The sequence below is a fragment of the Podarcis liolepis genome, assembly GCF_965112155.1.
Source record: "Podarcis liolepis genome assembly, chromosome: 1".
In the NCBI taxonomy this organism is placed as follows: Eukaryota; Metazoa; Chordata; class Lepidosauria; order Squamata; family Lacertidae; genus Podarcis; species Podarcis liolepis.
Genome location: NC_139554.1, coordinates 97229740 through 97245276, shown reverse-complemented (window position 1 = coordinate 97245276; position 15537 = coordinate 97229740). Strand labels below are relative to the sequence as shown.

At 42.1% G+C, this 15537-nt stretch overlaps 1 protein-coding gene across 1 annotated transcript in view; it reads right to left on the bottom strand.

Annotated features, from left to right (window-relative positions):
- The window catches only part of THSD7B (thrombospondin type 1 domain containing 7B), a 413810-nt gene that overhangs the window by 364767 nt on the left and 33506 nt on the right, over positions 1–15537 (bottom strand). The window contains exons 2-4 of the mRNA XM_083493189.1: positions 3729–3850; positions 2942–3105; positions 942–993 (exon numbers count right to left, since the gene is read on the bottom strand). The gene's annotated coding sequence lies outside the window, so the exon portion shown is untranslated. The remainder of the gene's footprint in view (positions 1–941; positions 994–2941; positions 3106–3728; positions 3851–15537) is intronic.

Genomic DNA, 15537 nt, shown 5'->3' with positions numbered 1-15537 from the left:
AGTGTTGTACGCTTGGTTGCCAGGTCATGTGACTGAGCTGAACAGGATTAAAATCTAGCCCAAGTCCTGCCTCTCTTGTTCCCTGCCACATCACACTTCCAATATACCCTGGTTGGGGGACATACACTGCTTGAGCTCTCACTAAACTGGGATGAGCAAATGACATTGGTGTCTCTTGGGAGATCTGCTGCATCTTAAGCTGCTCATCTTGGCAGACTGTACCATTGGATTACTTTCTTAGTACAGCAAATAATCTTAATAAGTCTGTTATGATGTGCTGTATTTGCAAATACCAATTGATGGGTGCCTGCTCCAGTGGCGAAGCTGCATGCTCCGCTACTGGGGGCAGTGAGCAGGCGGGGGTGGGGTGGCGTGTGCCCCGGGGTGTGGCATACATCCTGGGGGTGTGGTACGTCACCCGTGAGGGCATGGCGCTCCGCCCGCAGGGGCATGGTCACATTCTGGGGGCGTGGTGCCTGGTGCATGGGGGGTGCACAGCGCGTGTCCGGGGGGGGGCGCTGCGATGGCACCCTACTGGAATAGTGGTTCTGGGGGTGGTCCACTCCCTCTGCACTCCCGTTCCTCCACCAGTGGCCGGCTCCTGCCCCATTTCCTACATTACTGTCTTCAAACACAGCAGTGAATTCAGAAGTTAGCAGCCAGGCCACCTCTGTCCTGAAGAAGTCACAGCTGGTGCACCAGTCTAAGCTGATGAGAGGCACTCCTTATGAAGCAGGCCTCCTAAACCACAAGTGACAAAGCTGGAGCTAGGATTTTGGGAGTGGGGCAACCACCATTTTATAAACAAAGCTTTGTTGATCATGATATGCACTCTTTTGGAAACCATCTGTTTACCCAGGAAGAGGAAAAGGGACCTACTTTCTTTCACATTCTGAAGTGGCAGCAATACCTCTGAAGAATGACTCTTTCTTTGAGCTTACCAGCTGGAAGTGACATTAAACCCTGATGAGCTATGTCTTCCAGAAGAAGAATCTACAAACAAAAAGACAAAAGATTATTCTCTAGCTTTCCTTCTGTGGGCCATCCTTTTTCCTTGCTTATTTTTCAGTGGAAAAGCAGCTGAGAGAGGAAGCACTAATTCCCCTAGAAAGCAGCGCTTAACACCTATGTGGTAGGTGATAAATGCTGCAGTCCTGAAGGGATTAGCACACAAGCTCTTGTAAAACTGTAGCAACACAGAAATCTCCAAGGCTGTTACTTCTCTAAAGCCAAATCTAGGCTAATAGGTGTTCCCCTCCTGCTTCTAGCCCACTGTAGACTTCAAACTACATTGCACTTTCAGATTCTCCAAGTAGAGCAAATGACCTGAGTGTCAACTATGCACAAAAAACGAGGCAAGAACAAAGTGAAAAGGTCTGAAAATGTGAACAGCTGCAGCCCCCAGGAGCCACAACTGAACCCCAAAAGTGCCTTGGCTGGGGTTCAGAGGATACCTTTCATGAATGGAAGAGCTCCTTCCATTTGCCAAAAGCCTTGTAATCACATAGAGACTGCTGCTACTGACAGAGAGAGGAAAGGACATTTTTACCAATGACTGCTTTCCACTGCAGATTCCCGTACCATTTCTCTGTAAGTCCTCTATCTCTCAACAGGTTCTGAGTGGCAACTTGCTGATGACTTCCTCCCCTCTCCTTCCAAGGCCAGGAGTTTCCATGAGCACAACTTCACTCACAAGATCCCTGGATTCAACCCAAGTAGTGTGATGTCCTAAAGCATGCCTGCTTGAGATTTCATTCCTTTAAACTGAACTAACAGGTTTAGGGATCAGACAGCAAACAAGTAAAGTTACCACATGTTAGTGGAATAACTTCTGCTGGCAAGAATTTGCCAGATGTGGAGGCCAAAGTTTGTGACTTCTTGCCAACCAAAGCTTATCTGATGAAGTTTATCAGTTCTATTTAGCTGATTGCAGCCTCTGGGAGCTTGTGACCAGACTTGTAAACAGGAGCCTTTGTGAGGGTATTCTGAAGGGGAGGCCAAGAGTGCTGTCTCACAGTGTACATAGAACCAAGAAACATAGATGGCATGTGGCCTGCAGCACTTGTGCCATGTTTGCCTTCCTGCCTGAGAATGTGCAAAGCTACACCTGCAGCAAGTGCAAGAGAAGGTACAGCAACTTGAGGCCTGCCTATACACACTTTGAGCTACTGAGCAAGAGAAGGAAGTTCTAAATACAGCAAAATGGACTGCCCTGGAACAACACAGGTGGGGTGCCCCTAAGGAGAAGGGAGATTGTCCATTGCAGAAGATGAATCCCTGGAGGATCATGACACTCAGAAGCAGGACTGTCAGAAGTAATGTTGTGTTGCTGGAGCTGCAAAATCGATTCCATGCCCTCACCTCAGACACCGATTCTGGGCCAGAAGAGCAAGAACAGCAGTTGCAGATCTCAGAATACATTGAGGTGGATGTGGAAGGTACAGTGTATAGAACTATCTATTCCTGCCACTGCCCAGAGGAGAAAGAGACATGTGGTGGTGGTGGTGGTGGTAGGTGACTCCCTACACAAAATGTCCACCATGTTTACCGAAACTGAGCAATCTGAATAGGCAGACAAGTTTAACAAATTTCCATTTTTTGTACACAATGCCTATGCAACATAAAAACCTATTGTGTGCATCAGGAAAACCCAGCAGTCTTTCCCCCAGGAAAAGAATTTATATGGAATGGTTGTTGTGCAGATAGGATGCCACAAGATGACAGTGAGAATCTGTATGGATTTGGGGGACGGGGAGGAGCTTGATGGACCACATACTGTTATTGCATCTTCCTATTCTATACTATATCATCTACTGTATTTTAAAGATATACTCCTTGAGTAAATTTTTAAGATGTGCATTCCTTCCAAAGTTCATCAAAGGCATTTGGGGAATTAGAATTGCAAAGCAGAGTATCAGTGAAAGAAAAAGGAATGTCTAACCTGGTGCAAGCAGCCAGAAGCAGGAGTTTGAACCCACAGGATTCCTCCAGCTATCCTCCTGCCTCATCTAGCATTCAGATGCTTCTTCTTTTCATCGCTGTCCCTGTTGCTTAAATGGATCTTGCAAGTCCTCCTATGTGATGCTCAGGTAAGGAGGATGGCACCTGGAAGTGAGAATGGAAACGCTAAGAGACGATTCCCTTTCATGGATGAGTAGTGCAAACCTGTATGGGAATAACAAAGCAACGTGAATGACAGCTTGGATCAAATTCATAATGACCTGGTTTGTATAGGCCAGGTGTTATGTAGATTGGAGCTTGTTATTGTGCATCGTTTTGGCAACCCTGCTGCTCAACTGATAGTTCCAAGAAAGCTGGGCACAAAGCCATTTGCTCAAGCAAGTCCTATACTAAACCAGGCAGGCAAGGGGTGCTCCCTTTTTTTTGCTTGTGTCCCATGGGCATGGGAAGCCTGCTGCTGTATCTTCAGTTCTTTTGAAGAGCTTCTAGGAGAGCACGCAAGCTGAATCTCAAAAGGCAAAGGAAGTCTGAATTTAGCGCCATGTATTTAACAAATGTATCACTGTGATGATTCTTCTCACAAAACCCCCTTGGATTATAACAAGCAATATGGAAAGTTCCCATTTTATAACTAATACATAGGGTCACTGTCTTCTTCCTTTTCCTGTCTTAGAAGCAGTCAGCCTGACTCATTACAAATACCAGCTCATTTTGAAAGAAATACTCCTGGTTCATTTCTGGATGGAAATAATTATTTGCTGACATACCTGGAAAAGTTTGAACAAGCACCTCTTGAGCATGTGGCTGGTTCCTGAAATATTTGCTTTAATTATTTCCTGCTGAATGTTTATTTTGTGGAGTTCATCACCCTAGGCGTACAGAATGGTTTCTGGAGGAGGTGCAATAAATAATAACACATAAACAAAGCATTACTGGGATAAGTCTGCGATCAAATTTAAAATTAAATCTTTTCCATAAAATTTTAGTACATGTCTATTGTCTCTTAGGTGGTGATGGGGAGATAACTCTAGAAATGAACAGAAGCTGGTGACACAAAATCCCTCCCCCCAAAAAAATTGTTGAAGGAAGGATCCTTGTCTGCAGTGTATGTTCATTTCATGATTGCCTCTGTTTACAGACTTTGCAGACATTTTGACTACCAGAAAATCCCGCAAAAACATATGGTCAGACACAAGAGTGAGCAAAATAAATATTTGCATATTCCAGAGGGAACACGTCTCCTTTATGCCATTTCAATTTGCTCCAGAACTGTTGGGTGTGATCTAGTAAACATTATGGACTTTAAAGCCTCATTGATTTCAATACAAGTGGTTTGCTTAATTTTCCCACTGCAATCCATTGGACTTCAAGGTGATTAACTGGATCTGTAAATGCTGCTTGTTGTTCTCTGGCTTTAGACAATTGCAAAACACTTGGGACTGTGTTTTATGGCAAGAAGACAGGAAGGAACACAACTGACTCTCCTATCTGAAACACATCTAATTAGAAGCAAAATCTTGTTATTCCCATCAGACCTCTGTCTGGATAGGAATGGTTAAGACGATCCTTGAGCCTAAGAGAACACACACCATTATTTATACTGGCATATCTCAACCACAGCAACTCTGTACTCTTTTATCACCTAATTTCTCCTGTGATAACTATTCCAGTAGTGGAAGCAAACAGCCAAGCAGATAATAGGTCTAAAATCCCAAAGGACTATGCAATATAATGGCCCAGATGGTGGTACATGCTACAGAGGGGTCAGCAAGAATGGAGAGGTATCAGCTGGGGGCATGAAACTACTCAAGGAGAGCTGTTGTGCTGGGCATGAAACTACCTACGGAAAGGCCTTGTTTTAAAAGTATTGTTGTGTATTGGTCAACCAGCTGTTTTCTTAGTTATCATAGATATATTTTTAGATCGGAGCTGGTTTAGGAGGCCTAGAAAAGGAAAGGAATAAAGAACTCCCCATCTCATCCCTAGGGATGGATGCTCAGCGGCATCAATGCTAATGAACAGAGAGTAGCAACGGGAAGCTGGTGTCTCCTCTGCTCTGTCAGTGCCAGAGATTCACAGGGGCCCCTCTGAGTGTTGTCATGTGCAATTAGAAGAGCAGAGGAGATAGGCAGGAAGTCATTCATCCATGGTTTACACAGGGTATTATCTCCTTGCCTGGCAGCTTGAGCACAGATTGATTAACAAAACATTCCATTTAATAATATTCCTGTGTAGTGGGCGAGGAGGAGAGAGGCAGAGAGAAACCCCAGCAAAAACAGAATGAAATAATGAAGAAGCAAGAAAGAAAAGAAAGCACCTCATTTTGTGGCAACAACAACTTTTCAAGATAGGATAGGTCAGCAGATCCCCAGAGCATATGAAAAAATGCAGATAGACAGAATATTTAGCTAGACTATTACTAGTGGTGGTGGATCAGATAATGACTGAATGCGGATGCTATGGAGATGTTTCCCAGTCCAATCAGGTTCCTCATTATCTGCAGGTACCACACTGGTTACCAAATAGGTTCTATCGCACCCAAAATATCAGGCAAAGCAAGATTAGGGCATAAAGCCGCTGCTTTTTTGCCACTTCTGTGCAAGTAAACAGAACATTTATTTCACAAGCCAATCACAGCTACTTTATTTGGGGATGGAAAGACAGAGATACTGAGAGGCAAGTGGTTGTGGAGGTGAATCCCAATGCTATTTCTATTAGGAAGTTTGTTAGAAGAGAAAACTGCAGCCCAAACTTCTGCAAGTGTTATATTACTATACTTCACCACATATTTGTGTAGGGAGAGAAAATACATTATTTCATAATGATTTCTCTAGCTTAGGAGGATAAAGCCCCCCCCCCCCGCTCCACATACACACATTTACATGGATGAAAACCTCAGCTACAATGCACATAAAAATGGAAGGAACTTCCAAGTAGTCTTCCACTATGCCGGTGCTTTGAATACTGCCTTGCTCCTCCTATAGCTGATGTAGTAGCTGATCTGCAAAGAAGAATGCTAGACGTGGTTGGAAGCAAGGTTGGCCCAAGACTTTTGGTGCCTGAGGCAGCATGGCATCCTTCCCAACTCCATTCCACGAAGAGAAGCTGACTGGACTGGCAGTTAAATCTTAGTTCAGCACTCGGGATGGGACAGTGTCCTCCACTTGGCACACGTTGCTCCAACACCTTGCCACCACTCACTGCATCTGTCACCCAAGGCGGTATCTTTACTCTGCTTCATGTAAGGGCCAGTCCTCTTAGAAAGCTAAGTATATATTTTTTCTTGGCTATATATTTAAAGCATAGAAGCATTCTGCCGGCTAAACATTATTTACCCGTGATATCACACTGGCTTGTCCTTCTACCAGTGGAGGTTGATCCAAATCAGACACAGCCCCACCAACCTCAGCCAGCTGCCTGCCTGTCTTCCTATCTATGACCATTCCAAAAGGATGGCATTGTCAGCTTGCTTCTCCTTGGTCTCAGTGTTGCCCTTGCAGAATTCACCAAGGAGGACAACAAGAGCAAAGCTGGATTTAATTGGCTCTGCCCCTCATTGTCTCTGGCTCTGTCTACCATCGACTCTGGTTCCACCTGTTGTTGGCCTTCCACCCTACCATACCAATGGGCACCAGCTGCCACACCAGTTCCCTTGGCTGGTGGGTGATTTGCCAGTGAAGAGTGTTGACGTAACAAAAAGATTGTATTACAAGGTTATGAGTCAAAACTTGAGTTATCAGCGACAAGAGAGGAGAGATAAATATTTGGGAAGCCTATTGCTATGAGTTGTTTTTTTAATATATAGCAAGTATTACAACACTTGAAAAGGACAATTAGAAAGTACAGTGGTCAACACTGTCTCCCTGATGGGCTATGTATCAAAGATGCTGGGGAAAGGAGGAAATGAAATTTTAGTAAAGTGTAGCTTAAAGCAATGTATTTCCCCTCCCCAATTATTCAACCATTTTAAGAGGGCAGGAATTTTACCTGTCATGCAAAACAAGAGAAGCCTGGCAAAGAAATTCACAAGCTATTAACCTTTCCTGATTGGAGTCTTGAACATACAGCTAGAGAAGGTGGCTGCATGCTACCTGTTGTCAAGCTCAGATTTGCTTCTCAAGTATATTCTTCCTTTGATTTATTACTGTTCTGATAAGATGGAATAATATTGCATCATGTAAGCTGCTCCAGGACATTGGTATCCATTGTCAGAAGGGCCAACCACATTCCTGGCCTCTCTTGCCAAAGCAATCATTGCTACAGCTTCTTCTGGCTTTTGCAGTTCCACTTCCTCTCTTCATGCTTTCTTATTTACATCCAGTGATTCATAGTTCATACTGTACCATATTTAAGGGTGCATGAAGAAATAAAGTTTGACCACAGTGGTGGTGGCGGTAGGCAAGGGAAGGAAGAGCAATTGGAAGAAAATTGGAAGTTCCTTAGAGAAGTTCCCTGGAGAAGTTGAATCAGCTTCACCTGACCCACAGCTCACCTATTTCAAAGCAGGGCTCCATTATGAATGGAGACAAAATTAAAAATCATTATCAACGTCAGAAACTAGTTTTTGAACCTGACATTGTGCATGGTGCATGGTGGAACATTAATGATGTAACTGAAGATCTCTGGAAACTGCTTTATTTTCACCTGCCCTGCATCCACTTTTAGTAGCATCATGCATGGTGGTTTGCTGTTTGGAAAGTCAACTCTGACCCCATAAAAATGTTCCCAGGAATGAAAGAGTTTATTGATTTAACCAAATATAGAGTTGCCATATTTCAAAAAGTGGATATCTGGACACAAACGTTGTTGAGCTTTTTTTAGCTTTGCTTCAAGTTTTCCATCCAGACACTGCTTTTAACTATGTCCTAGAAATTCTGGATGTATGGCAGCCCAAATAGTCAGGATACTCACCCAACAAAAAGCTGCTTATCTGAGTGATCCTGACATGTATTCACAGCAATTACTGAAAGCTTACTGAAGGCTTAATTGAGAATAAGTGGTTAACATTAAAGAGTATCACCACTCTAATTCTCTTGGTCTAAATGCACATAATCTGTTTTAATATCAGAGAAGATGTTTCTGGGAACATAATAGCTGAGCGTTACGAGCCAAATAAATTAAATTATACATACCAAGCTAATTATGGGTACTGGCAACACCACTAGGGAAAATGAGTTTTGCCATTTGCCAATTCACTGGGAAACTTTGTGGTATAAAATTCAGAATGAGGGGTGCCTGTGATGTTTTGAATCTATGCTCCCAGCCCAGATAACTTTTTCCAAAGTTTTTAAAAAGATGTTTGAGAGGGTTTGTTTTAAAATAACTTTCATTTGCATAAACATACAAGTGGTGCTTTTAATCAAAAAGAAAAAGCAGGAAACCTCCTTCCCCACAAGCATGGTGGAATGGCACAACTGAGGATTAGATCAACATTTCAATCAGTGGCAACAAAGTCTGTTGATTGCAATGCAAAGACAAAGAGGGAAATGAGGTCAACCCTACTTCTTCAAACTGAAAGGGAAAAGGACAGGTGTTTTACAGCCACTCCCTGTGCTGTAAGGGAATCATTGGGATTCCCTGTCTCATCCTTGATGCCTTATGCCTGTTCTGACAAGACTGTCCCTGAAAAGCAAGTTATGGTTCAGGGGAATTTTTTATTTTTTTTTACTGCCAAGACATTAGCAGACTTTAAAACCTTCTCCATAAACCAGAAGATCTAGAAACTTGTTTTCTTTTTCAAAGGCAGTGCAAGATTCCTATATGCATGTACATAAACTTGGTTTCTGGTCACTTGAGTACTCAGCCCTTGATTCAACTGGTGTGTTAATTAACTAAACAGAAGAAGTGGGATTCTCATGATGTGAATTTATATTGAAAATAGAGCTTAATCTGATAGCTCATCCACACATGCCAATCATGTGTATGTGTGAACCAACCCTAAAATTCTAATATAATTCTTCCAAAGAGTTTTCTGCATAGCATTTCATGACCCTGATTATGCAGACTTCTTGACAGCAGTGCAATTTAATCTTTTCTAGTTTTGAAGGCCTTTTGGAGTCTAATACTGAAATTGCCAGCAATTGTATAATTGTAAACCAGGCTCCCTACATGTGCCTTTGTGTGACAATTTTAGATAGAGCAGTCAGAATAACCTTGCATTGAAAACTCAAATCTGTTATGGAAAGAGGGAATGGCTGATATAGAGAATAGGCACAGCTGACTTTGGAATTATATGGATCATATAAGAAAATGGTATTTAAAATATTTACATCAGACCTGCACAGTCTGAAACCCACGAAGTCAAACACAGCACACCAGCCATGCGTGACAGCTTCATAAACACCATGTTTCTCCTGCTAGTCTGGGCAGTTCTACTGCTGTTGAACTATATTTATTTGACTTGATGTCTTGCAAATTGGGCAGGCTTGCCTTTGCATGAATATCTGAGCACTAATACAATAATTTAATAAATAGGGATGCCCGATGCTTCAAAGAGGTTGTTTTTATTTTAAAAAAAAACATTTTAACTAGTATTTCTTAAAAATAGAATCATACACCCATAGTATCATAGAATTGTAGGGATGGAAGGGATCTTGAGGGTCATCTAGCCCAGCCACTTGCAATACAGGAATCTCACCACTAATTTAATAACATGTAGAATAAAGCTTTTAGGTTGGGATTCAAAGAGCGCCTCCTAAGAATATGGATTAAGAGAAAGAACACAGAACGTGTGTTTGGGAGCTGTCCATGGTACTGTGACGACAGCATTAATTGTTAGGAAGTCAGGCTGATCTTTATGAGGGAAATATGCAAGAGTGGAATTCAAGCATCTTTGGATCATTACAGCCAGTGATACTCAAACTGGGGTCTATAGGAGACCTAATGGAGGGCACAAATTACATGGGGAGGGGGAATAAGGTTCTACAGCAGGTGGGGACTTGCTTCCCATATCCATCTGGCAGAGGACCCTTCCTGATTCCCTTTGAATTAGTGGAGATGACTGCACCTCCAGTGCCCTCATGAACTCAAACTGATTTGGGGCTAAAGAAGCTCAGGAAGAGCTGCTTCTTTATTCTGCTGATGATTCCTTCCTGATTTGCTATTTTAATAAAGAATCAGATATGTCCTGTGATATCTCTCTTCTAATACTCCTCTTGCTGTTTACCTCCAATTTATATGATCCTTGCATGCAGTAGCAGTCTAGATGCAACTGAAGATGAGTCTCTCCACATGCTTATCAATGCAGCAGATTACTAATATTAGGTTAGGAGGAGATAAAAAAAGCAGCCAAATTCAGAAAGTCTGACCAACGTTGTATAGAAGCCTCAAGGTGCTATGCAAGTCCTCTCCTCTTATGGCTCTGTGGGGATTAACAGTGCTCAACTTCTCACAAAGGAGTGGTAATTAATAAAGCATTGTTCCTGTGATTAGTAAGAGTAAAATCCACTAAAGAATGTACACAAAGCTCCACAAATCCTTTTACCAGCTCTTAGATAGCAAGAGACCTCCTCCTTGGGTGAACACCTTTCCTTTGAATTCTCTGAGAATTAGAGAATAGGAGTGAACAGACTGCTATTTTACATGATCACCTTCAGGATTTAGGTAGAATCCCAAGATCATCAGCCAGGTTTTAGTGAAGCATAGTGGTTCATGGAGCAGGCATACATTTAGAATTAAGAAAAGGATAACTCTGAGCAATGCTTAGCCCAGGGAATTTGTTTTCAGTAACAGAACACAGCTTGCATTTCTGTCACCCACAAACCCAGACTGGGTTCCGCTTCCTAAGCATCCTTAATTTCAACAGCAAAATTTGAGTCAGAGCCCTTTTTCATTTATTGCTATTGTCAAACCATTGGGAGTCAGAAATCTTTGTAAACCTACTGCAAATCACCCAGAGATCTACCAGTAGAATCTGCTCTACTTTCTGCCCACCTCTGTTATAGATAATATGAGGAAGCAGAAGGGTCTGATCTGTCTCCTTTGCAAATGGAGTCCAAGAAGATCCATGAACCTTCTGCTTGTATTGTGCAACAGCCCTCCTGGAAATTAAATGGTGACCAGTCCCTCATCCCACATGATGGCATGGGCATGGTCCTCTAAGAAGGGCCAGGGTTTTTATTCAGTTGCTGTGGTTATTTGAATAAAGCAAGACGTGGATAAGTCTCTTTCCCAACTTGGCTTCTTGAAGAACCTCCACAGGCATTTAGATCTAAACAACCAGTTCCTTTCTTACATTCTTGATTTTCTGAGTACTAGAAACCAATCATCTGGTATATTTACTAAGCAAATTATACTTCAGTTTTGAATCTGAAGCAAGTGAAATTATTTTAGGCAAAAAATAAAATAAATCACTTTTCCCCCTTGAGGATATAACCAACTGCTGGCAGAGCTCTCTGTTCTTATTAGTCTGTGTTGAAGTGCTGCAGGATTACTTATAATTAACTGTCATTGTGTCATTCCCCCCCCTAACTACTCAGATTAATAATTTTATATACATATACATATAAAGATCAGCAGCAAGCATGATTAAAACATCTCTATTCTGTTCTCGTACAGTTCTATTACCTTGGTCTAAAACATTCCCCATCTTGGCTTATTTTTACTTCACAATATACATAACAGTGTTTCTGACAATAACAAACTGTGCAGGGGGATGGGCTATTTTTGAAGATTAACATTCAGAATAAAAATGGCAGCTTCTTTATCTAGTCCTTGAACTTACAGGCTCTCAGTATGTAGTAGCCTAAGGCATAGTCACTTATTTTTAGAACTGCTAAAGTAGTCAATTGATTAGCTCTGTATTTTTTCAAGGTAGCCATTGTCGATTGTATATACAAAAATAATGAAATCCACATCTGTGATGTCACTTATGAAGCTGTAATTCACTAGTTGCACAAAACCAATTGTATAGAACTCCCTCAGGGTCTTTCTTGTGAATCAAGAACACCTAGGTTTATATAGTGCTGAAGTAGAGCTAATCTTGATCCTATGCCAGAAGTGCAATATTTTGTTCCCAAACAATGGAAAGAGGTAGCCTTGCAACAAAGAAATTGCATGATAGCTGCTTTTTAACAACAAGAAGAAGAAGTGTGCATTTACTGCATTTATCTAGTTTTTGTATTTGGCTTCTCTAGATTGTGCATTCAGTTGTACACATTGCACGGGGCTCTATAGTTCTAGAGTCTACAATTACAGAAAGTTGTTCATGCCGGTCTGCATAGCCTGACCCACAATGGCTAAATGCAGGTAATCAACCATATACTGAGACTTACCAAGAGCTAGATAACCCAGGCAGACAGCAAGGGAGTATGTCAAACCCTGCTAGTCACCACCAGTAGCAGATGGTGTGGTGGTGCAGAGAGTTACCTGACCATGCAGAAGGTGAGTCACTGCTGCTTGGGCAGTGAGGGTGATACAGTGCAAACACATTGGCAGGAGTGCCAGATTGGTTCTGCTGATACATTGATGCCAGTAAGCATCAATGACTCACTGCCTAGGAGGTCAGGAAAGTGCCTCTGCTCCACCATGCCATCTGCAACTGGTGACCATACAAGGTTAATGGGCTGCATTTAGTTTCGTGAGATCTTGTACAATAAAACATTGTGAAAAGATAGCAGACTTCGATAAGCTCATCAGCTTTCTAAAAACCATCTTTAGGTTGCAGTCCTGTTCACACTTGCATAGGAATAGGTCTCAGTGAACACAGCAGTACATATGCATAGGGTTGGACTGTTAATTATCTTGATTCAGGAAGAAGCTGAGGAGGAAGAATTGCCTGACGACCTGCCCGCCATCCTGCTGGTTATTTCTATATCGCCCCTCACATACAGACATATTGTGAAGGGCTTCCCCTATTATCCTGCCTCAAACTCAGCTGTGGGTGGAGAAAGTGTTGACTCCCTCTTCCTGCTGCTGCTGTGAGGCAGCCTGGAAGGGCAGCAGAATACAGCAGAGCCCTGCGCCCAGCCCAAGGGTGCAGCCCCCACCCCATGTACAAGGGATGGAGCGCAAAGGCCTCGCCGGAGCAGCGAGCCCAGAGTGCAGAGATGCAAAGCTGGGGAGGAGATCCAGAGACCTCCGGGGGAGAAGGACCAAAGAGGCCGTCAAGGAGGGGAAATGACCCCCATCAAAGAAGGGAGATGTTCACCGCCAGAACCCAGAGAGAGACAGGTGCTCAAGAAAGGGATACACTCCATGCCTGGAGCAGACCCTCCCTGCCGAATGCTTTGCCTCACCCATGCCTGCGTTCATCTGTCGCTCTCTCTTCCCTACAAAGATGGTTGCAATATGGTGGGTGAAGCCAGAGCAGTGGGCCAAGCAGACGTGCCAGGAGGCAGAGGACAGGGCCAAAGGGGAAGCAGACAGTGGCTGAAGCAAGACAGAAAGCTTCGGTGGCACACACATACACACAAACAGAAACCAAAAAATCCCAGGTTGCCATGCATGCAGGAAATTCCGGACATCTCTTAAAATTCAAAAATTTCCCGCCAGCCACCATTTTAGGCATCTGATTTCCATACATGTCCAGAATTTTCCAGACGTATGGCAAGCCTATGGACTGCAGAACTGAGCAAAATGTTCTTGCTCTTATTTCTTGCTTGCTTCCCCCGCCCCACAATGAATTTGTAAAATGAAAAGTTTGGGCTCTATGCCTGTCTGGGTGTCACTCTGATTGATTCTACATCCTTCATCAAACCTTGGAGATATTCTTCCTAATCTCAGACAAAAGAGGTTGATTATGATTACTTCAGTGTGATATACTCTGCACACGAACATATATTATTACTTCACATTTTCATGACTGAGCCATGCACTGTAAATACATTCTGATGCGCTCTGATGTGCCCTGGCTCAAATGAAGCAATCATTGTTTTCTCTGTTGGTTGGAATACTTGATTCAAATTTAAAGGGTGGAAAATGTTTTGGAAAATGAAAAGTTACATTTACTTTAGGGCAAGGGAAACTGTATGCACCTGGAAGCAACTGTTACTTACTTCTATTTTTAAAGAATTTTTTGCTTGTTTAGCTTTTTTGGCAATGGATGTTAGGTGTAATCAATACAGAAATTGAAAAACATATGCCATATGATATGGCTTGATTTCTAAATAAGAGGTATGGAGTCTGAATATCATACCTGGATCCTCTTAAGCAAAATCTCCTTCTCTGTCCATAGATGTGCAGAGAATGATTGATATTTTGTTTAGTGAGAGGACAATGGAATTCTGCATATGTTTAATGGCACACTTTCCTAAATAAGTGGTGTGCAAGTCCTGGTTTTAATTTTTTGAATGTTTAATGGTTCTTGCTCATAATTGTATTGTTTCATTCCTTTTGTAAACCACTTTGAGCAGCGCATAAATTTCATGGGCTGAAAAAATAAATAAATATTGTAAGGTTGAAACTTGCAGCCCTACCAAGTAAAAATCTTACCAGCCGCCACAATCAACTTGAGTAAGGGAGCTGTTTCGCTTTTGTCCTAACTTAGCAAAGTTGGTGCTGAGGAGACATTTGTGGGGAAGGATTTCCACTCACTAAACAGAAAAGGTTCTGTGTGTTCCATTCCTGCTCCCCATCCATTTCACCTCCAAAACACATCTCTGAGGGAGGGATTTTTATTTTATTTTTTTCATTTTGTGTGATAAGGTTTTTATTCTCAGAAGTTATAGTCAGGGCAGAACACTCTGAAATTTTGTTGGAGTCAGACTAGAACCCTGCTTTCCAACCCTTTTTAGGAATCCATGTGCTAATTGCTACTTATTGTTTGCCACCCTGGGCTCCTTTAGGAGAAACGGCAGGATATAAATTCAATAAATAACATACTATCTTCTAGGCTATGTATGTTCCAACCTGATTCATTAAACATGATGGCTGAAACAAAGACAATAAAAGGAACTTTTTTTAAAGTATGCAAAGTATCACCATTCCATGTTTTGATTTTTTTAAAAGAGTTTTATCTCTGTGCTCCATTTGGAAAGATTGGGTTTCACGCAGTTTTCCAGTCTGTAATATTTCCAAGTCACTGGACAGATTTCTAGTCGTTTATTAACTATTTGAGCAGCCAGCAAAAAGGTGCATTAGCACCAGGTTAACCTAACTATATAACTCAGATTTCAGGTGTCTACATAGATAACGTTTCTATAAGCTTTAGGAGTGATTAAAAAAAACAATCACTTCTGTGATATGTTGTACAACAGTAGCTAGTTTACAAAAGAATCGGCAACAATTATTTTAACAGCTAGGCAACATAGTCCTAAATTGTTCAAAGTCTCCCCCATTTTCATTTCATTCTTGATGTACATTTTGCTACACAAACAGTCCCTATTATTATAGGTAATGCGAGGCTCTGCTCTGCAAACCCGTAAGAAAATATGCAGCATGTACTGGAAAAACAAAACTGAGAAAGATGACTAGTATCCTAAGAGGAAACAAATGCACAAGCCAAGTGCTTGAGGCAGTGACCTTGGCTGGTTGCATTTCTATTGGGAGAAGGTTTTGATTTAAGAGCTGTTTATGTGAAGCATAAATGGTTGCAACCTGAGCAAAGTTGTTACTGATGGTTCATATTTCAGAAGCTCC